The following is a 23,573-nucleotide window of genomic DNA, read 5'->3' on the forward strand; positions in this document are numbered from 1 at the left end:
TGAATAAACCACTGGATCTGATGTCAGGAAGATTTATCTTCATGAGTTCAAATCTAGCCTTAGACACTTAATTAGTTGTGTGACCCTGGACGGAGGTTTCCTCATGTGCAAAATGAGTTCAAGAAGGAAATGGCAAATCACTTAAGTATCTCTGCCAAGAACACAAAGATTTGAACATGACTAAACAACAGTAACAAACCAGAGGAAAATGGAAGATTTGTATCCAAATCTAGATACATTCTATCTGTGTGCCCATTGACCAGTAACTTTAATATCTTTGAGACTGCTTTCTGGGCTGCAAATGGGGTATAATAAAAGTATCTCCCTTAGAGAACTGTTGTAAGGATCAATGAGAATATTTTTGTTCTATTGAACAACTGAAATTTCCCAGAAATTTCACAAAATTCTCTGGACATTTAGGCTGAAAAAAGAAAAACAAAACAAGATTTGAGTATTCCAGTCTAGATCACTTGCATACATATGGATGGTATAGGTAATGAGGAACTGTATTGTAGTGGGGAAAATTGGTGGAAACATGAATCAAAAAACCTTGGAATACTTTGTCACACTAATACAATATTCCTATGCAATTATGAGCTGGTAAAGATATAATAAATTCAATAAGCATTTATTAAGCACTAGAGATACAAAGGGAATGTGGAATTGTGGCTAGGGAATCTGACTAGGAGACACCAAAACTTGATTTCAAATCTTGCTTCAAATAATGTGTCTAGGGTCACATAGCTATTAAGCATCATAACCCTAGACACATTATTTTACCTTTCTGCACTTCAATTTCCTGATATGTAAAATGACTCATTGACCTCTTTCCAGTTCTCACTCTCTGATCCTCTGAAATAGTCCCTATACTCAAGGAATTTATTGTCTTCTGATCCATCCTAAGCACTATCCGAGATACTTTTGCAAGTAATCTAAAGGACAAAGGAAAGACAAATTGTAGGTGTAAGCAGGCCACAGTGCTTACCAAAGATAACTTTCATTGGGGAAATGTGATAAAAGGGATCAGTATCATATAGCATGGGTTGATGAAAAGACTTGATTTGGAATCAGTTGTGTTCTAAATCCCCACTTTGCTACTTACTATCTACTTGGCCTTGAGTCAGAGAGCCTCAGTTTCCTTCTCTATAAAATGAAGGGTTGAGACAAATGATCTGTGAAATGTTGGTATTGGACCAGATGGTCTCTGTGGTCTTTGATAATCCTATGATGTCTAAGTCACCTTTCAGCTTTAATAGTGTATTCTAAGTATAACAGAAACGGATGTGGACCTTTCACGGGTATATATAAGAAATAGCAAGTGAATACAGCACGGATCCTGGCATTTACAAAAGATTCAGAAGACCAGACGAAGGTTTTCAGGGTAGATTGTTTTTGGAGGGTTGATAGAAATACATGGACAAAAATTGCCCAAGATTAGAATACCAAAATACATTACAATCTACATCACTGGAGAAATTATTCACCTAGAAGAAGGCATCCAAGCACTAAAGTATTAAAGGTGGCAGGTCTGTCTATGGTTTGAAGTTGCTTGAATTTAATGCTTAATTATAAAGTTTTGTTCTGGTGTCAAAATGAGTGAAATGTAGACCTATAACTAGGGCAAGGCAACTAATGTTCTGCACCACAATACCAATATGCAATAGGCATATTTCTTCCCCATTTCTTGAGATCCTTTGACAGCCCTTAGGGTCTCGCTCTACACTCCCATTCCCACACCCATAATTTATTTTCTCATACTTCTGTAACTCACAAACACACCTATTGTCTTTTCTCCTCTACCACCTTCTAGGGAATCAAGAGTTATCAGTCATGCTGCCCTACTGGAGTCAGAGTTGCTAGCAAACTGATCACTTCTCATCCAGTATAGTTCACACAATAACCAAGGTTTATACTCTATGGCAACCCCTTCATGTCCATTCTCACCATTTAAAATAAAATTGTCCTGGGCACTAGTTCCTCATTACAGCTCTAGTGCAAAGATTATGAAAAGAAAGGCTGCATTTAATGAAGCTTTTCAGAAGTAATGTTCTTTGTTAAACCATGTGTCCTGATTTTTGGGTTAGAAAACAAAGATTTTTCAAGATGAAAAGAAACCTACATTCTAAACCTGGTTCTAATATTATGCAGAAATGAACAAATCACTTTCCCAATTTGTGTCTCAGTTTCTCCATATGACAAATGGTGATAATATTTCTCTATAGAGTCCTTGGGGGTTAAAAAGTATCAAAATATTTATTATTATTATTAGACATATAAAGAAGGAAGTTGTTGATTTCTCAGGGAAAATGATGGAATATTCCTCCCCCCAAGTACTGTCCTGGAGGACTCTACCAGAACAAGCCAGAGTTGTTTCAATATTTTCTTTACAAAACATCATAACCTGCTTTGTACATTCAGCCAATATCATAGAACCATACAATTAGGCCAAGAAGAAACCTTGAACACCTAATTCCACCCCTTCTATTTATTTTTTTTTACAAAAGAAAAAAATTAGGGCCCAAAGAGGCATTGGGCACACAGCTGGTAAATGAAAGAGATGGACCTTAAATCCACTCATCCAGATCTCAAGTTCATTGTTCCTATTGTATCTTTTTTGGGTTCTAGTCACAACTCTGTTTTACTTCCCCTAAAAGGATTTCTGAGGAAATGGAACAAAGTGGACTCTTCAGATTATGTAGCTCCATAAGTATCATTGATTGGGGTAAATGCAGTGGAGAGAGGATACTTTTAATTAATCAATTAATCATAAAGCATGTATTAGTCTTACTATGTATTAGGCTCTTTGCTAGCCCCTGGGGATAAAATTCCTGCCCCCAAGGAGTTTATATTCTATTTTAGGGCCTAGGTTTACAACAGTCTCCATCATAGTCTCTCTGAAAGATCATGCTTACTTTGTGTGGAGGGAAACTATGATGTGTAATCAAACAGTCAGAACTCAGGCCCATAGATCTCCATAACTAAATTTTTAAAATGCTAATTAGATGCCTATGCTGTGCTAAGCACTGCGGATTCAGACATCAAAATGAAAACCAGTGCCTCCCTTGAGGTACTTATTTTCTCCTGGGTAGGAATCAACTCAAGGGGACACTTCATACTATCTAGAAAGAGTTTTCAAATTAAAAGAATATTATCAATAAACTGCTTCTTTATAATCTGAAGACAAAAACAACACACATTCAAATAATACTTTAAGGTTTAGAATTTGCTTTCTTTAGGGCAGCTAGGTAACACAGAAAATTGAGCTCCAGCCCTGATGTCAAGAGACTTGAGTTCAATCCTGGTCTCAGACTAACTGCATGATCCTGATCAAGTCACTTAACTCTGATAGCCTCCAAAAAAATTGTTTTACTTATAGTAATCTTATGAGGTTTGTTGTTGTTCAGTTGTTTTTAGTCATATCCAACTATGACCCCCATTTTGAAGTTTTCTTGACAAAGCTACTGAAGTGGTTTTCCATTTTCTTCTCCATTTCATTTTATAGATGATTAAGTAAGGTAAACAAAGTTAAGTGACTTGCCCAGAGTCAGACAGCTAGTAATCATCTGAAGTTACATTTGGACTCAGGTCTTCCTCACTTGAAGTCTGGTGCTCTATCCACTGTACCATATAACTGCTGATCTTAGGAGGTAGATATATTTTTTAAATTCTGTTGTACCTTTTCTCCCCTACTCCATTCCTTCCAGATGTAGGCACCCTTCCAAAGCAGCTGGTCTCCTATGATATTGGGTAAACTGAGGTCCTCTGATACTCTGCTCATTCTGCTGGGCTGCTCAATCCAGACTGAGCTGCTCTCTTTGGGATACATCATTGATAACCTGTGATTATTCTCTGCTATCATTTGCTGCCTTATGCCACCTCTTCAGGACCTCTGCTCTCTGTCCTACCTATCAGTTTTCCCCTGAATTATAGCTGTCATGTTGTCTCTTCCCCAAAGGAGAAAGTTCAGCTCTGCTAACCATAGCTTCAGGGATTATAGTAGACTCAACCCAGCCATGCATCCAGCAAAAATCAGCAGAAATTCCTTACTTAGGTTTATATTATGTGCATTTTGAATGCTCTTTTCCTGTCACTTGGGCTCTATCAGTTTAAATTTTTTTTGGAGTTATGGTCTAAAACTCCTTTAAACTACTATCATCCCATTAAGTCAAATTCAAGTCACCCCTGGGACTCTACTTAACAAAACTGCAAAGGAGCTAGCTTGAGCTGGTGTGAGGACAGTCCTTTCAATTCCCATCATGCCTCTGGTTACCATGCAATTAAACTGGGGAACTAGCTAAAAAGGACTGAGTGGAAGCTGTTAAACTTGGTGGAGGTTGCTCTGCTTCCTCCCTTGCCCTCATATGAAGACGAAGAAAAAAGGATAAACAGTCCCTGATTCAAAAAAACTAAATTCTATTAGAGTTGGGCTCAGTTCAACTACCCCTTCATAGCATTTGGAGAGAAAAGATATGCTAGACATAGTAATGGCACAAATATATTTCCTTATTTAAAATAATAATAGTGCATTAAAGCATTTATATAGTGCTTTATGTTTTGCAAAGTGCTTTACATATGTTATCTCATTTAATCCTTATAATAACCCTGCAGGTTAGGTACTCTTCTCACCCTCAGTTTGCAGATGAAGAAACTGTGACCAAGAGTAATCAAATGACTTGACAAGAGTTTCACGGCTAATAAATGTCTGAAGCATGATTTGAATTCAGTACTTTCTGACTACAAATCCAATGCTTCTGGACTGTGCCACCCAGCTGTAAAATGAAGACAGACAAAACTCAAATTTACATGGCACTTCATGGTTCACAAAGAACTTTTCTCACAACAACCTTATGAAGTAAAGGCTTATTTCAATGGCTCTGTGATTGCACTGACATGGGTGCTTCTTCTATCCTTTTCAACTTTTATCTTAGCCTTATTTTCATCTCCACAATAGGTCCATTCAGTATTTGAAGGACTTCCTCAAGCTTTCTTAACCTTGCATAAGTAATAGTGCAGTATATGAGCTACCTTTCACTCTCACCGACTAGGTCATATGTGTTTTTGATGATATCATTTATGCTTTTCTGTATACACAATTCAACTGAATATTATACTGTGTAACCCTGGGCAAATCACTTAACTCTGTTTGTCTCAGTTTCTTCATTTGCAAAATGGGCCGGATAAGGAAATGACAAGTCACTATTTTTGCCAAGAAAAACCTAAATGGGATTGAGAGTAGAAAATGACTGAAAAATGACTAAACAGTAACTATGCTATAGCTCTATTCAGTAGCTAGGTGGCACAATCCATCAAGTCCTAGGTTGTATTTAGAAAGACCTGGGTACAAATATTGCCTCAAAGACTTCCTTAGCTATGGGCCCTGGACAAGTCACTCAACCTATCTCAGTCTTAATTCTTTCAATTCTTTAAAATGGAAATAATAATAGCACCTACTTTCACAGGGTTATTGTGAGGACCATGTGAGATGGTCTTCACATATGCAAATATTTGCAAATGTTAAAATGTTAAATAAATACTAATTGTTCCTTATTATTTGTTGATATATGTCTCTCCATAACCCTTTGAATCAACATTAATTATGACTTTTTGAAGACCATGATATTGCAGATCCGCAGCCATATAGTATCATCAGAAGCATACTGACATTAAATACATGGGGTTTTGTTTCTGGGAGAAATTTTGAGTCTTTGTAAGAGCTGCACCGTTTCTCAAATGCCATCACACTTGCTCCCTTCCTTCTTTCTTTTTTCTTTTTCTTTTCTTTTTGGTGAGGCTTAAGTGACTTGCCCAAGATCACACAACTAGTGTGTGTTAAGTGTCTGAGACGGGATTTGAACCCAGATCCTGACTCCAAGACCAGTGCTCTATCTATTGTATCATCTAGCTGCCCCATGCTCCCTTCTTTCTATTCAGTTCAATGCATTATTCATCTATCGTATCAATCTAAGATCTCTATGTACTGATGAACTAGTTCAATCAACTTTCCATCCATCTACATGTCATAGTCTAAGCAATAGGCATTCTTCATCCATTTCAGTTTGCTCCATGTGGTTCATTAGGCTTAAATCTGAGTAATTTTGAATTTCATATAGGAAGTTCATTGGTGTTCTTGAATTGTAGTTGAAGGTCACAAAAAGGACAAAGGCAAACAGTCTTATGATAGGCATGAGTAAGTAGTAAACATATTCACCAACAAAGAGTTTTGTTTGTAAAAGGCACTCAGTAAAAAATGTCTTCAGAGACTTGTATGACTCAAAAAGAAACAAAGTTGGTCATGGGGGAGAGCAAAAGTTGATCACTGTACCATGCAACAAATTCCATTGGTGTCCACACTAATCTTGTGATGTCTAAAAGATACCTAACATATTGGGTGGAACCCCTTGGGAAAGATTTACCAAAAGATAAGAAGATTTATCCAGAATGAGAGGTTACAGATATATTGGGATCCATATCATTGAAAAGAGTATTCATATCAATGAGATCACAGATATATCAATGTCACAATAATGCTACATGGGGTATCCTCTATTGGTTCAGCATCTTTACTCTTTCAAATATCTTCAGAATCCCTTCTTCAACATCCTGAGAATTATGTTTCTCCCAGGAAAGATCCCCTCTGAGTGTATTTGATCTAGTCCACCTGAGTTTTCATATGCTAAAGATTGTGTTTAGTGCCATTCAATGTCCAGGTGTGATGGTTCTATTGACTTGATGTATAAAATGATTTATTATAAAAATGTTGACAGATATTTCCTGTTTTCTATTTGTTTCTAGTTTTCACATATGTATACCCTTTGAGGGTGGGGATCATTTATTTCATTTTTGTCTTATCTCCAGCATCTAATACAGAACCTCCCACATATAGTAGGGACATAATAAATGTTTATTGATTAACTCAATTCCTTCCAGTTTCTGGAAAGTTCCTGGGATAACTCTTACCAAACTTTCTGCAAACTCATTTTCCCCTTCTACTGCTTCTTTTGGTTTTATGAGGCAACTCTTTTTAACATTCTCTCTAAGATGAAATGATTCAATAATACTTGAACCCATTTTACAGATGAGGAAATGGGTTCAGTGAGCTTAAGTAAACTGCCCATTATTGCCTAGCTAGGAAATATCACAGTCTGTATTTTAAAACTAGTTCTCTTGGCTCTAAGTCTAGCTTTCTTTCATTCATGCTTCTTGTGAATCATTTCATGGTGCCTCTCTCTACCTCCTTACTTGGGATGTTGTAAAGATTATGTTAGGTAATGACTCATGATTCTTCCCTTTCCCCCTCCATATTTAAGTCATGTAGATTTTGCCTCTACAACACCTTTCTATAACCATTTTCTTTTCTCCAGTCACAGCACCACCACACTATTCAGACCCATATCTATCCCATCCTTAAAGAATTATTCATTTGACCCTACTGTCCTCCAAGTTATTAGCCAATATCTCTTCTCCATTTCACAACCAAACCTCAAGAAAAAACTGTTAATACTTGTTGCCTCCACTTTCTAAACTTCTATTCATTCTTAATGCCTTGCAATATGACTTTTGATCCACTTGACTGAAACTGCTCTTCTCTCTCTCCTTCCTTCCCTCCTTCTGTTTTCCTCTCTCTGTTCATCTCTATCTCTGTCTTTCTCTTCTCCTCTATTCTCTTTTTTTCTCTCTCTTCCACCCCCTCCCCTGGCTCTTTTTGTTGCCAAATCCAATGTCTTTAACCTCCCTGATCCCTCAGCTGCATTTGACACTATTGAAAACTTCACTCCTGGATCCTTTTTCCTGTTTGGGTTTTCATGACACTGCTCTGTCACAGTTCTTTTCCTACTTCTCAAACTGATTCCTTCTTGGTCTTTTTTTTTTTTTTTAACAGATTTGTGATCCATATCTAAACATTATGCATGGGTATACCCCTTGACTTTATCCTAGGATCTCTTCTCTTCTTTCTCCATCCTGCCTTGCTGATCTCATCTGTTCCCATGGATCTATATATCTAGATGACTCCAAATTTTATTTCTCCAGCCCCCATCTCTTTTCTAAACTCCAGTCCCACATCTCCAACTGCTTGCTCAATATTTCCACATAAATGTTCCCTAGGCTTTTCAAATGCATTATGTTCAAAATAGAATTCACTTCCTTACTCTCTAAACCTGTCTCTCCTGTTAACTTCCTATTTCTGTCAGTGAATACTACCATTCTTCTAGTTAGCCAGCCTAAAAATTATCCTCCACTCTTTCACATTTCCTGTATCCAATGAGTTGCCAAGCCTGGTTAATTCCACCTCCTCAGCATCTCTTCCATCCATCCCCTTTGGTCTACTTATACTGCACACATCTTAGCCCAGATACTCATTATCCCACCCTTGAACTATTGCACAGTTTTCCTAAAGGTATCCAGTTTCTCGCCTTTGCGATGTATTTTTCATCCCACATCCAAATTGATATTACTAAAGCCCAAGCTGACCATGTCACTCCTCTGCTCAAGTTGTTTGTCCCTCATTCTGGAAAAGGACCATGACATCAGGAAGGTTAAGCTATGACACATGAGTGAATTGGATTTAAGTGAGTGAGGGCTGTGCAAGAACACTACCTCACTTTCCCCTTCAGAGCCATCTAGGTCCAGTGGCAAGACATAAATCAAGACAACTGACATTGCCCTGGAAGAAATGGAAGAACTTGGTCTTTTTAATCTAAGGTCTTCAAGAGGTCTCAGTTTGACTGAGGCTACACCCATTCAGTGATTAAGGCCAGGTAACAATTGAGTCAGGCTCAATGATTCTCCATTGCTTTCAAAGTAAAATTCAAACTCTGCATTTTGTCACATACACTCCTTCACAGTCTGACTCTAGTCTATCTTTCCAATTTATTCTCAACAGATGCTAAATTAATCTTCCTAAAGCAAAAGTCTGACCATGTTACTCTTTTACTCAAAATCCTATTACTTGCAGGATAAAATAAAAATTCCTCAGCCTAGTGTTTATCTGCCTACATTTCTAGCCTTATTTCCCATTACTCCCCTTCCTGTGCTCTGCATTCTAGCCAAACAAGAATGATAACTATTTGAAACATTCTATCTTCCAAAACAATAGCTAACTGTCATATAAAACTTTAAAGTTTGCAATGTGTTCTACAAATATTATCAAATTTGATATTTATAACAACCCTTTGAGGCAGGAACAGTTATGACCCTTTCCTTTTTTTGCAGAGAGAAATTTACAAATGTAATTTGGAGAGGTTAAGTGATTTGCCTACATAGTTAATGTCTGAGGGAGAATTCAAATTCATGTTTTACCCTAACTACAAAACCAGTGTCCCATCTACTGGAACCCAGCAGCATCTTCCCCCTATGGCAAATTACCCTCCATTTCGGGAACTTTGTCTCTTCCCAGCTTTATTTTTTATAATCCTCATCTTTCTTCAAGTCACATGTTCATCCATAAAGCTTGCCCTGATTTCTACCTCTTCTCAAATACTCCCATGGTTTTGTTGTTGCATTCCTACATGTCTTGCACATAGTGGAATTTAATAAGTAATTGTTGATTGAATATGTATTTATGTATGTATGTGTATGCATCTGTGTATTTAAGAGTATATATATGTGTGTGAGAGAGAAATCCAGAGAAAGAGAGAGAGAGAAAGAACGGGAGAGAGAGGGATAAATGAAACAGAGAGAGAGAGAGAGAGAGAGAGAGAGAGAGAGAGAGAGAGAAGGAGGAGAGGAGATAAGGATGTTTAACCTACTGAAAGGAAAGAAGCAGGTGTTTTCAAGCATTTTATAAGTCCTGTCCCATAGAAATAGTGAATCTGCCTATTATAAATCATACTTATCTATTCATTAGGACTAGTACCTTAGAGAATTCTACTAGACAACATTTTGTTAGCCTAGTTCCAATTACTATAAGTACTCAAAAGGCATGAAACTGCATTTCTTAGAAAATATTCTGCAATGGGTGAAAATTCACCCATTTGGACTACTTCTCTCTAAATTAGTCCTTATAAGTAACCTGCTAGCTTGGGCAACTCAGCCCAGATTATTTCCCTGCAAGGGTCTAGCATCCATTCTGAGATGAACAGAGAAGTAGCCTCCTCCTTGTCTCTGGAGTGGCGGGTGCCCCCTCCCCCAGTGCAGCAGCTGGCTGGATTCCCTAAGATGGCCGCTACAGCTGCTCCCTGAGCTTGAAAGAGAGAGAATAGGAGAGTGAGCAAGCAACTGAGCCAGCTAGACGAAGAAGGCCTTGCTGATGGAAATGGCCACTGGGGTCTTCCACCACCCCCCTGAAGTAGGACAAACCTTGGGATGTATGCAGGTGGGCCTGTTTCACGGGGTCTTCCAGAAAAAGAAGGAAGACTAGCCTTCATGCTTGGAGCATTCAGGAGGCTTGGCTGCTTGATAGGAGAATTGAGAGGAATTTATAGTTTATCATTGTCCAATACTAACCACCTGCTCCCTAGAGGGGCCAGTAGTGGTTTCTTAATCAAAAGGCAAAGCAACACCAAGCACATGTCAACAAGTATGTATTAAATTCCTACAATGTGCCAGGTATTGTACTAAGCACTGGAAATATTTGTTGTTTTCATTTTAGTCATTTTCCACTTTTTATGACTCCATTGGGGATTTTTTCTTTTTAAATTTCTTTTCATTTGGGGTTTTCTTAGCAAAGATACTGGTCTTTCTCAGCTTATTTGTAATTGAGGAAACTAAGGCAAAAAGGTTTTGGCCAGGGTCACACAGCTAGTAAGTGTCTGAGGCCAGATTTTGAATTCAGAAAGAGGAGTCTTCCTGATTCCAGGCATGGTATTTATCCACCGAACCACTTAGCTACCCCTACTCTTACTGGGAATATTTTTAAAAGACCAAAAAGGGAAGGAAGGGAGGAGCCCACAATCCCTGTCCTCAAGGAGGACATTCTAATAAGTAAGGTAACAAGCAAATAATTATTTACATATAAGATGTATACATATATGTACATATAAGATAAATGAAAGGTAATCTCAAAAGGGAAGGAGAAGGGAGAAGAAAGGAGGCCAAAAGAGGAAAAGAAAGGGAAGCAGAAGGGAGAGGAGACTTGGTTTCCTGAAGAAGGAAGATTTGAGTTAAGTCTTGAAGAAAGAGTGGCTAGGTGGTATGGTAAAAGAGTCAGGAAAACTCATCTTCCCAAATTCAAATCTGGCCCCAGAGAGTTACTAGCTATGTGATCCTGAGCAAGTCACTTCATCTTGTTTGCCTCAATTTCTTCATATGTAAAATGAGCTGAAGAAGAAAATGGCAAATCATTCTAGTATTTTTCTGAAGAAAATGGGGTCATTAACAGTTGGACAAATGTAAAAACAACTGAACAATAACTTGAAGGAAGACAAGAAAGCCAAGAGAAAGAAAAGGGAAAGAACATTTTAGACATGCACCTCTACAATACACACCTATGGGTGTGGGGCACACCTAGGGTGACATGACTGGAGTTTTGTCCAAAGATGCCTATGTGGAAACGACATGGGGAGTGGCAGTGCTTTGACTCTCTACTGTCCTCTGACCTATTGATTCTGACCTTTGTTGTGCTCCAGAACTATGACTCCTGTTCCCCTCCCCAGTGCTAGATCAACCCCCCTTCTTTCAAGGTCTCATCGTGGAGGGCTCCCTGGAAGCCCCATTTGCTGCTTCTACTTCCTCCTGCCCAAATTCACTCTATCCCCTAAACACATCTTTTATAGTTAACATCCTTCCCTCACTGGAATGCTTTATCCCTTCCTTTTCACCTATCTGGAATCAAACCTCACCTTCAGGCTCCAACTCAAATTCCATCTCTTCTAGGAAACCTTCCTGATTACTTCAGCTCATGGTGAGCTTGGCTCACATTCTCTAGGGAATGTTTTCTCTTTTCTGGCACAACTGCCACCAAGATGAACCATCTTCTATGCTATCCCACCCTTTATCCCAAATGAATTCACCTTGAGCACACATCTTTCTAATCATTTACATATGGCTCTACACATATATAAACTACAAAAGGATCTGATGCTTAGTAAATGCTTGCTAAATCCATAAAGGTAACACAGAATGAAAAAGAACCTGAAAAACAACCAAAAAGAGCCTTAGAGAGTACCTGAATCAATTTCCACCTTATATAGATGAGAAAATTGTGGGGCAGAGAGAAGAAATGAATAAATGAATAATTACATTGACAACCAGGTGACAGTGGATAAAGCATGACACTTGAAGTCAGGAGAATATGAGTTTGAATCCTGCCTTGAGCACTCTTTGCATTGGGAACTCTTTGCAATTCACTTAACCTCTCAATGTCTGTTTTCCATCTATAAAATGGGACTAATAGTAGCACCTACCTCCAGGGTTATTGTGAGTATCAAATGAGCTAACATCTGCAAAGCACTTTACAAGCCTTTAAGTGTTCCATAAATGCTAACTGTTATTATTAACAGATGGTCCTTTTATAAAACTTGAATATTTATAAAGCATCTTCCTCACAATAACCTCATGAAGCAGATAGTGTAGCTATTACTATTCCCACTTTTTGGATGAGGTTACAGAGTCTCCTAAAGGCAAAATGATTTGCTCGTGTTCACATAACTAATAAGAAAAAGTTAGGTTCCAACTTGGATTTCTTATTTCCAAAGGCAGCACTATTTTTATGACATCTGGAATTAATGAGGGTGCACATGCACACACTTTACAACAGTGTTTACACATGTACCTATATATACATGTGTGTACATGATACAGATAACCTCACTTATACATATATATATATATATAAAACAGAGGGCCATAAGGACTGGCACTTTATGGTTTGCCAAGTGCTACTACTGCTCATTTCATTTTACTCTCACAACCACCACCCTGTGATTTGTGGGAAAGTTTCCTGACCTCAATGGTGAACGACGTCCATTGAGAAATTGTATGGCAATATTATAGACTTATTACCTCTGTTTTACAGACAAGAAAACCAAAGCTTATAGAGGTCAAGTCACAGTATCAGAGTGACTCCAAGTTTAGCACTGTTTTCCACTGTACCCCATGCCTCTCAAATAAACAAGCACTTATCTTACATTTTAATCATTCCTCACTCTAAATGAAACATTTTTATAGTTTAATCTCCTCAACTCTTAAAAGAAAAAAGAAGAGGTATAAGTTGAGAAGTCTCCCTATGGAAAAGGATATAGTGTTCCTCATTTTAAAGATGAGGATGCCATTGTCCATTGAGGTCAGATGACTTCTTTAAAGTCACATATTGAGTTAGTAGATGTCACAGAATTCACCCAGAGCTCTTCCCCTATACTCCTGGTTTTCCATTTGTCTCCTATCACTACCTTCCAGGGTCCTAACTTCATCTGGTTCCTTTCCTAAGAGCTGGAAACAATGTGTGGGGGTTAGAGTACTTGCTGAGGAGGTGCCCCCATCAAGTGTGTGATATATATGTCTGTGCCTCCTTTGCCAGGAATTGGCAATTTTCTCCAAGTGGCATGCCAAGGCTTCATTCACTCGTTGGCTTGGAGAGAAAAAGGAAGCTGGCAGCTTTCTGTGCACATGTGCACACAGAGGGAACCCACCAAATGAATTAGGCTAAGTCTATCCCTGGAGATAGGGTTGAGTGCAAAGCTAAGGACACTCCCTAAAGCTTAGGTTCCCAGCAGAGAAGAATAAAGGTGCAAATAGATTCTTCAACTCATGGAAGGAAAGGAGGCTGGTAGACCATTCCATCCCCATCCCCAAGTACCCATCTCCCTTCAGGTCCACAACAATTTTGCTACCCAAGCCTGCATGTCATTTTTAGCCCAGATGCCAAGGCTTTGATATTCTTGTGTGTATGGTCTATATCCCAGCTTCTTAAACTGTGGTTCATGACCCCATATGGGGTTTCATAATTGAATATGGGGGTTGAAAAGTTATTTATTATCGGTAAATGTTTGATTTGTATACCTACTTTATATATCTATATACTGAAGTCACATTAAAAAATTTCAGGCAAAAAGAGGTCCCAAATGGGAAAAGTTTAAGAAGCCCTGATCTATATGCCTAAGGTTCTTCTCCTATGATTGGTAAAGAATATGGGGAAAGAAGCAATTACTAGACTGTAAACTCCCTGAAGGTAGAGATTAAATCATTTTCTACCCTTGTATCATTCTAGCACTATACTGTTTCAGTGTATCTATATTTCATACTTCAAGTCTTGCATTGAGCTGGGATCTCATCACAAGCTAATAATCATCCACAATTTCTCATTTTGTCATAGATATACTTTTGTATGTATTTAACAATTAACCAGCATTTATTAATCACTTACTATGTGCCCATCACTGGCTAAGTGTTGGGGATACAAGGAAACAAAATGAAACAGCCCCTGCCTTCAAGGATCTTATAATCTATTAACAGAGACAACATGTAAATTATAAATACACATCCGTATTTGTACCAAATAGAATAGAAGATACATCTTTAGTTAGTGAGAAATAAAGAAGTCAGGATACTTGGATTCTAGTCCCATCTTTGAAATTCACTAGTCTGAGATTCTTCTGCATTTGTTCTTTCCTTTGCAAAATGGAGATAAAATTCACTCTTCTTTATATGTCACATGGCTGTTGTGAGGACTTAATGAAATAATGTATATTAAGTATTTTATAATCCCAATGGACTCTATAAATTGTGAGCTATTATCATCATTCTTATTCTAATAAGAAAGTTCTTAAGTGATGAAAGGCAAAGTGCGACCAAGACAGAGAACAGAAATAAGTTAAGACAAAAAATTAGATGACTGATCTCTGTAGAGTCTGGGGATTAAAAAGGCTGAATAGTGGGATTAGAGAATCAGGGACAGGTTTATCTAATCTGGGGGAAGATCAGACTTGGGGAGTGACCTCTGTCCCCAATGACTGGGCAACTTTCTAGCCAAGACCTCTGTTTGAGCTAGAGTTAGAAACAAGGAAAGCTGGGAAAGAGATGGTAGATGTCTTGGGGAACCAGATAGTCTGGGAAGCTAAAACAGGACAGAGATCTCCAGTCCTACGAAATGTTAAAAGAAACACATATCTCCTAATCTGGAAAAAAATGAGATTCAGTAGAGATGTGTACCTGCAATTGCCATTTTCAATATGGCATCTATAATCTCATATCTGTGTTGTGTGATACTGGGCAAGTCACTTAAAACTCAGCTTTTCTCAGCTCTAAAATGCATATAATAATAGGACCTACACATCCAGGATTGTTACAAAAACTAAATGAGATAATATTTCTAAGTACTTAGTACAGTGTCTGACACATTAGTAAGCATTTAATAAACATTTGTATCTTTTCCCTTCTTTCTTTCTTCTATCTGTTTATTCAAGGCCATCAGCCTAAAATCTTCATTACTGTCAATACATCACTTTGATAACAGAAAAGAAATAAGGGGAAATAAAGTTTCCCTGAAATGGAGCTTTTCAGGCATTGGGAATAAGGAGATAGGGACACAGCAAAAATCAAATAGAAGACAGAAATCCTGGAGTATTATCATTCACCCAGTAGACTTCATGATAATAGGCATGTTATTTAATCTATGTGTCTTGGATACATTTGTAAAATGGTGCACCCCACTGGAATTGTTAGGACAATAGTGATATCAGATCAGAAAGTATTGTGAAGTTCTTGAACCAAAGATATCCATGTTCTGATAGCTCCTTCCTTGACTCACCTTTGTACCTCATTTCCCTCTAAACCTCAAGAAAAAATGGGAGGAACACCCAGATGAAACTAAATCATTCTGAGGAAGAATTCAGACACTCTAGTCAAGAGGACTGTATATAGGGGTATAGAACCACTCAGGGAGCTAGAAAAAACCCAAATGGGGTCATGAAGATTCGGATATGACTGAAACAATTGAACAACCACAAGGAGGTATGGTCTATTGAAAAAGGCTGAGTTTGGAAGACTTGTCAAATTATAAGGTAGGGCATCTTTCCTCAAAACCAGTGATTCCCTGAAGATAATCCCAGGAAGTGAAGTAGGAAGAGGCCCAAAGAAGATGCACCCCTCCTTTCCCAATTATTGGCAGCACTCAAACCTCTCTCCCTCACTCCTTCCAGGGGTGTTCCAGGTCCTATCCTTGATTCCTCCATGCCAGTCTTGCCTTTGCTTTTGCTCCCAGGGCTGAGCTTTTGCTCACAAGGACCCCATTGCCTACCTCAAGGTGGGGGCACTGATTCTAAAAATCCTTGGCAGTGGGTGGGCTGGTGGGGGGGGAATATTAGATTACAAGTCTCTTAGGCTTGTTTGTGCCTGTCTACACTCCAATTAAGTCAGAGCAAAGTTGTGGGTGGGGCGCAGGATTCTCTCCCTGCTCGAGTTACTGGCAACTCTAGGGCGTGGAATCACAGTTAGGAATCTCCTGATGGAGCCTTGGGGTCCCATGGAGTGGGAAGATTCTGGCAGTATAGAAAAGGGCAGAAGAGAGAAAAGAAATGATTGGGGAGGCAGTTTCCAGAAAGAGGCTGGGGGCGGGTTGGGTCTGCCCTTTTATAAGCTGCCTGGTCAGCTCCAAGGAACACCACATCTCCCTGACTTCCATCTGTAGGCATCTGGAGCTATCATGTGATGTCTTAACCTTTTGATTAGAGTCTTATTTTGCCCTCCGAGATGGGGCTAGCTTCCCCAGAGGGCAGCTTACAACACCTTGTATTCAACCTAACTTCTCTGCACTAGAGTAGTGCAGAAGGAAGAGTGGGGGAGGAAAGGATTGACTAGAGTCTGGGGTATGGGAGAGAAGGGCAGGGACTTGAATATAGTGGAGAGCAGAGTCAGGGCACCCAAGGACGGAAGAGACAGGAAGCTGAAGACAGAAGGTAACAAGAATGAAGAGAGGAAGGAGCATAAGGAGACAGTATTCAAAGCCCCAATACTCTGTCCTATGGATCATTAAACCCCACAATGAGCAGGTTGGGCTTCCTACTGTTATCTTTCTCCTTTTGGACACAGGAAGAGTGCCCTTTTTGTAATAAAACAATCTAGTTTCTAGGTTCTAATCCCAGGTTCTATTAATTAACCAGCTCTGTGATTCAGGGCAGGTCACTCTTCTGGAACTCAATTCCCTCATCCATAAAACAAGAGTGTTGGAATGGGCTAAAGAATCTGATCTCTAAGGTAGCTTCCAGTTCTGATTCTAATTATAACCCACAGGAATCGGCCCAATTGTGTTTTAGGCTAAAGTGACCCTTTGAATCTCAAAACTGCCTGGAGAAAGTGAAGAGAGATTTAAACTTTGAGATTTGAAAAGTGGGAATGAGCAACTCATAGACTCAGAATGGCAGCCCCATAAGCAACTTGAGAGATCTGCTCATCTAAACATCCCATTTTAAAGAAGAGGAAACTGAGATAATAGAGGTGAAAATGTTGTAACTTAGCAAACATCATTCTGTACTTGAAGTCAAAAAGATCTGGCTTCAAAGCCTGTCTCTCATATGAAGTACCCATGTGTCCCTGAAAAGCCACTTAGCCTCTTCTACAACTCATTTCCAAAATGGAAATAATAGCACCTATAATCGACGGTTGTTTTGAGAGTAAAAGGAAATAATGTATGTAAAGCTGAGAAAAGTTGAGATCACCTACTCTAGGTCTTCTCTACCTGGGATTGGAAAATGGGGTCCTGTGGATAGATTTCAAGGAGAATATGAGCTTGGAATTTTTAATATTGTGATAACTATTTCAATATATTTGCTTTCCTTTGTAATCCTATCGTAGCCTTTAAAGACATTGTTCTGAACCAGGTTCACCCGACTACCACAAAGGTCCAAGACACACCAAAAAGGTTAAGAATCCCTGATCTAGTCTAACTCCCTCATTTCAGCAAGTAGAGGCCCATAGGAGTTAAATGACTTTCCCAAAGTTAAACTGATAATTAGTGGCAGTGCTGGGACTAAAACTGAGATTTTCTGACTCCTGGGCCAATGTTCTTTCGACTACCAGTCTATTTACTGTCACCCTCCCCAGTGAAAACACATTTGCAATTTAAGTAAGCCCTTCTTTAGTTGAATCCAGGGGAGTAGCTAATGGGATTTCAAGCACTGTGACAGTCTGATGAGGAAGATATTTTTGGACAGAGGTCCTTTCTCAGGGCCCTTAATCACACCACCCAGGTGGCTACCACCTCTGGTCCTAATGTGAATCGACCTGTGGGAGACACAGGGCATTCTCCAAAAGACCTTGAGTCAGAGCTCTAACTAAGGGTTCCTACCACTGTGAGGCTTCATTTCTTCAATTTTCTTTCCATTTCCTCCTCTCTACTCTCTCTCCCCTCTTGGAATAACATCTAGAAGACTTTAGAAAATTGACTTTAGACATAAAAATAAAAAAAAAAACTTTAAATAGGAAAAAAAGAAAACAGACTTTTAACTTATCTGGATCTCAGTTTCCTCTTCTGTAAAATAGCAGTTTTGCATTGACTCAATGCTGAGATACCTCCTATAGTTCTGATATAGGAATGATTTTAAGCAGAAAGGGATCTTAGTCACCTCTTTCATTTGACAAATGGGAAAGGGATACCCAAAGAGGTCTAATGACTTCCAGCCCCCAACAAAAGCCCTACCTTGTGTATTGCAGGTAGGGATTGTGTCCTCACTACTATTCCCACCCCCACTCCTACTGAATTGGTCCAGAAGCAGTCTTAGCTCAGGGCTGTCTTCTCCCTGTACAGATTCTCGTGGGGCCTAGAATCTGGGCTTTGGGGGCAGCTGGCTGTCTTCACTTCAGCCCAGTTCCAATTAACCCAATTCAGCCGCATTTTTCTCTGGCTGCAAGTCTTTCCAGTGGTACCCTGGCCTCCGAGACCCCCCCCCAAAGATATGGGGGTTGCCTTTTATCCCTTATCTCATCACCATCAACAGCTGCCAGGGGGAAATGTTTTGGGTGAGGGTCCTGAGAGAGGAGCTTTAACCATCCTCCTCAACAGCTTGACAACTCCCTTGTCAAGGTTTCTTAACAGATAGTTTGGACACACAAGGAGACAAAAGGATGGACCATGTGACCTTTCTAGGGTTCTAAGGTTCAAGACTATTCTAACCTCATTACTACTAGCCCCGTGGGCTTTGACCTAGAAAACTGTGTGGGGTAAAAGGTGTGTTTGTGTTGGGGGTGGAGGGTGAGGGGGAAGGGACAAGAACGGTCTCTAGGACCCAGCAGGCTGCTGGCGCACCCGAGAGGTGGAGACAGGCGGCAGGCAGGCAGGCGGGCAGGCAGGCGGGCGGGCGGGCAGGCTGGGAGGGTGGGAGGCGGCGGCAGAGAGGCCAGGCGCGGAGGGCGCCCAGACGAACCTAGAGAAGGGAGAATCTGTGCCCTCGGGCGGTGAAAAAAAAGGGCTGCCAGGTTCACACCTGGACCCGAGCTTCCCCAGAGCGCTGGGCAGGTGTGCGGTGGGGCGGGGCGGGCCGGGGCCGGGCTGGGGCCGAGGTAGCCCCTCCCGGGGCCGGGAGATGCTGGGATGGAACTGAGCGGTTGGGGCCAACCTGGGCAGCTCGGGCAGCGGGGCCACCCTGCTGGGGAGCCCCGCTCGGCCGAGGGGAAGCCAAAGGGGCACCCAGCCCCTGACCTCCTCGTTCTCCTACTCCTCCTCCTCCCTGTGGCTCGCATTTAAGGAGCTGCCGCTGCCCCCAGCACCCCAAGATCTGCGCCCGGACCCTCCAGCTCTCCGGGGGCCAGGGCACAGGGCCAGCCCCAGCGCACCCTCTCCCCGGTCAGAAACCCGCTCAAATGGCCGAGGCGCTTTGAGATCCTGCCTCCCAGCCCCGGACCCGGACGCCGGACCCCGGACCTCAGCTGGTCGGCGGGCTGGCAAACGGGCCGGGGCTGAAGGCTTGGCGCCCAGGACCATTCCACCGTTCGGCGCCGCTTTCAGCAGCTTCTGCCCAGGTAAGATGCACCCGTGCCCCAAACCCATGCTACCTGGAGTCCCCCCTCCCCAAGGCCATTGTGTCCCTCCCTCCCTCGAGATAGCAGAGGAAAGGAAGAGAAGCCACCGCGCCTCCTCCCCGGGGGAAGCACCTGCCCATTGAGCACTCTGGGCGGGGAGTGGGGAGGAGCCCCCCTTCCCAGGGCTCCTGGGTGAGCAACCCGCAGGTGAGCGAGAGGGGGTGATGGGGAAAGTGGAAGGGGTTGTCACCTTACCCCAGCTTTTATCACCCTCTCCTCTTACTCCCTGCCCCTCTCCCCTTCCTCTTCCTTGCATCACCAGGCAGCCTGGACTCGGTTGAAGGACATCTCTTTGTGTCTCAGCTCAACCCAACAGCCGCCGCCCCCTCCTCCCCTCTGGCTCCCCTTATCCTTGCTCGACCAAGGTTCCTGCCCGCTCCCTCTTTCTTCTCCTCGGGAGGGGGCACGCTCTGTGCTGGGGAGGGTTGGAAGGAGAGATGTTCCCGGAGCCGGGGGGAGGGGGGAATCCCTCCTCCTTCGGGGGCGCTTCAGATCCTGCAGAAAGGAGGGGGAAGAGGGAGGAGCTTCCTCTCGATACCCCCCTTCTGGCCTCCCCCCTTGTCTTCTTTGAGCTCCTGCTGTGCTGACCCGGGCTTGGGGGTTGGGGCGCAGAAAGGAGAAGAATGGTTCACCAAAAGCCCCGATCTCCCAACGAGATCCACCCTGCAAAAAGAGATTTTGGAGTGCGGGTTGTGTAGTGAAAAGAGCATCTTACTGAGAGCCAGAAGACCCGGCTTCCAATCCAGGTCCTTTCACATGCTAGCTATGTGACCCTGGGTGAGGACCTCAGTTTCCTCACCGGTATTTGGGATTGAATCATGGGACCTTATGCTTTGACTTCGGACCTCTCTGTCTCGAGTAACAAACAAGATGAAGTACTTTAATAAGGTATTGTTCTTGGGAAAAGAACTGCCCGGAGTTCTACCTACCCCCTGCCCTCGAGGCTTCCGTTCCTTGGGACAGACCTGGACTGCTGGTGGAGCTGTCCTTTTTGTATTATTCTGTTCCATGGGTCTTGCCCTTTGGGAAGGACAGATTGACTCCCGGAAATCCATGCCCTCCTTTGATCTGCAAGAACAATGGAGCATCTAGCCTGTTAGCTCTGTGAGTGTAGCATGAAGCTTTGTTCATGAAATTTTAAGAGAAGCTTTTCTGGGATGCCCCCTGCCCACTCCCCAATCCAACCATCCAATCCCAAAGACCTCTGCTTTTTCACCGTGTTTACTTTCCTAGAAAGGCTCGTCCAATAAGATGTAAATGGTGTAGTGATTCTTTCCTTTGCCTTGCCGAGATAAAAGAGAAAAGTTATCTGAATGCCCTCAGCTATTTCGGTTTTGCGGATCTGACTCTTTCCCCATTGTGTGAGGAGGGTTTTTTGGTGTGGATTTTTTTTTTGGGGGGGGAAGGGTGTTTTGAAGAAGAGAGGCTCAGATTCTTCTTAAACCTCAGTGGGTTCCATGTATGTTCCTTTCAAACTTGGGCTCAGATGGCCTCTTTTCATCTTCCATCCTTCATGATTGACAGGAAGAAAGAATTCATGACTGGATAAGATGGATTCTGAGACGCCTGGGTCCCTCAAAGTTTTTTATTTAAATAGAAATAAACATCTAGTGAATCTTTCCCAACTGCCAACTTCAACTAATTGTATATGCTATGTAAACTAAAAGGGAAACAGGGTGTTGGCCTGGAGGGAATGGGTTTTTCTGCTTTATTAGGCTGGTGACCTCATAGTTAAACCTCATCCTGTTATGGGGATAAGAATAGGTATAGTTATCCCTGAGATCAGAGACTCCTGAGAGAATAATGTTTCTAGAATGGTACTAGGAACAGAGATTAAGGGCTGTAAAGGGCCTTAGAGTTCATGTAGACCAATCTCACTTTACAAATGAAGCTCAGAAAGAAGTCATTTGTCCAAGGTCACCCAGATAATTAGCATCAAAGATAAGACCAACTCCAGATTGAATCTTCTTTCCATCACTGCACCAAGCTGCTTCCCATATTTTTGATGACTCCTTACTTTGTATTGCTATCTACAATTCCACATCTATTCTCCCATTTGATTCTCATAACCCAGTGAGATATCACTGTCTTTACAGATTAAAAAATGAGGCCGAATATACCTTCTACATGGTAGACATTCAAACTATATCTGTTGGGGTTAGAAATTAAGTCTTCTGACTTCTATTATCTGTTATTCCTTACGATCTTGGACAAAAAACTTTGTGAATCAGTTTCCCAAAAGCACCTTCCAAAGCTATAATTTCTGGCAGGAATTTCTTAGTGCACTACTGTATTTTTTCAAGGGTGTTATGTCTTGAAGGGAAAATTGAATTCTTTCTCAGGAGCCTCAGGAAGTGGGAATGAGGTATGAAAGTTGTAAAGAGAACCCACTCAAATCTTTTCTCAGAAGGACTTTTTTTTTTTTGACATATAGCATCTTCTCCTGATCCAAGGATTGTCACCTTTTCAACTTCAGGTGTGATACCAAATCTCTATTTACTTTGTGACCTCAGGCAACTAAACTCCTTTGGACTTGCACCTCTCAGTTTGTAAATCAGGGGCCACAACACAAATAATCTAGGAAATAGGAGGGTGAAGGATGGACCTATGTGAAGAAGGTCCACAAATCCCCAATGTAAGCATTTCCTCCACCAGTTATTCTACTCTGAAAGCCCTTGAGTTTTCTGAGTGTCTTTATGTATCAGTGAATATGATTCCTGAGTTTTGTGTTTGTTACTCCCACTAAACTCATGACAGCTCCAATTTTCTAATGACTGGTATCTCTGGGCATGGAGAGACTAAATTCATGAAAAGAGGGGCTGAGAGGGAAAGAGCCCTGAATGACTCTTTCATAGGGAATAAGAAACAAGACAGTCCTGGTTCAGAATATTTCAATGATTCCCCATGACCTACAGGAGAAGGTATAAATTCTTTAGCCTGGCATTTAAAGCCTTCTATAATCTCGTACCACATTATCTTGCCTCACAGCAATTTGACCTCATAGTCAACCCAAACCTCCTCCCTGTCTCCTGACTATACTGTGCCCTTACCTGATGTCTCTTCTGGTTAAATGCCTTATTTCTTCCTCTCTAACTTATTTCCTTATTTCAAAAACCAACTCAAATTCTACCTCTTCTATGAAGCTTCCCTGATTAGTCCAGCTCTAAGTAAGCTATTGTCAGTCACACTCATTTGATTCATATATTCATTGTTAGTCATTTTTCCTGTATTCATATCTTAACTCTCCATCTAAATATATAAGCTTCTTGAGGCCATGGAATAGATATTTTAATTCCCCTCAAAAAAAATTTGGATATAGTGTTCTGAAAATTGTAGATTCTCGGTAAATACACTCTCGATTTTATAATTGGACAAATCCTTAGAGATCATCCAATCTAACTCTTTGACTGCAATAATTTTTAAATAGTTTCCATTTATAAGGCATTTTAAGGTTTACAAAGTGTTTTCACATATATGCTCACATACATTCACACCAATCTGAGTGAAGGAGAATTGTGGCTAATTAGTAGGAGCTCAGAACCCAGGTGTTCTGTCTCCCAGCTCTGGGGTCATTTACACAATCAGTTTGCTTGGGTGGCTTACTGAAGGACATTGGGAAGGAAGTA

The 23,573-nt window shown here is 41.1% G+C and overlaps 1 protein-coding gene across 4 annotated transcripts in view; it reads left to right on the forward strand.

The window, feature by feature from the left end:
- Window positions 1–23,573, forward strand: part of SBK1 (SH3 domain binding kinase 1) — a 109,512-nt gene that overhangs the window by 36,463 nt on the left and 49,476 nt on the right. Inside the window, exons 1-2 of one of the 4 annotated variants that reach the window (XM_031962858.1) lie at window positions 19,245–19,384; window positions 19,614–19,887. The exons of 2 other annotated variants lie outside the window; for them this stretch is intronic. The gene's annotated coding sequence lies outside the window, so the exon portion shown is untranslated. One more of the 4 variants, XM_031962851.1, reaches the window with a different exon arrangement.

This window comes from Sarcophilus harrisii, chromosome 1 (genome assembly GCF_902635505.1).
Source record: "Sarcophilus harrisii chromosome 1, mSarHar1.11, whole genome shotgun sequence".
In the NCBI taxonomy this organism is placed as follows: Eukaryota; Metazoa; Chordata; class Mammalia; order Dasyuromorphia; family Dasyuridae; genus Sarcophilus; species Sarcophilus harrisii.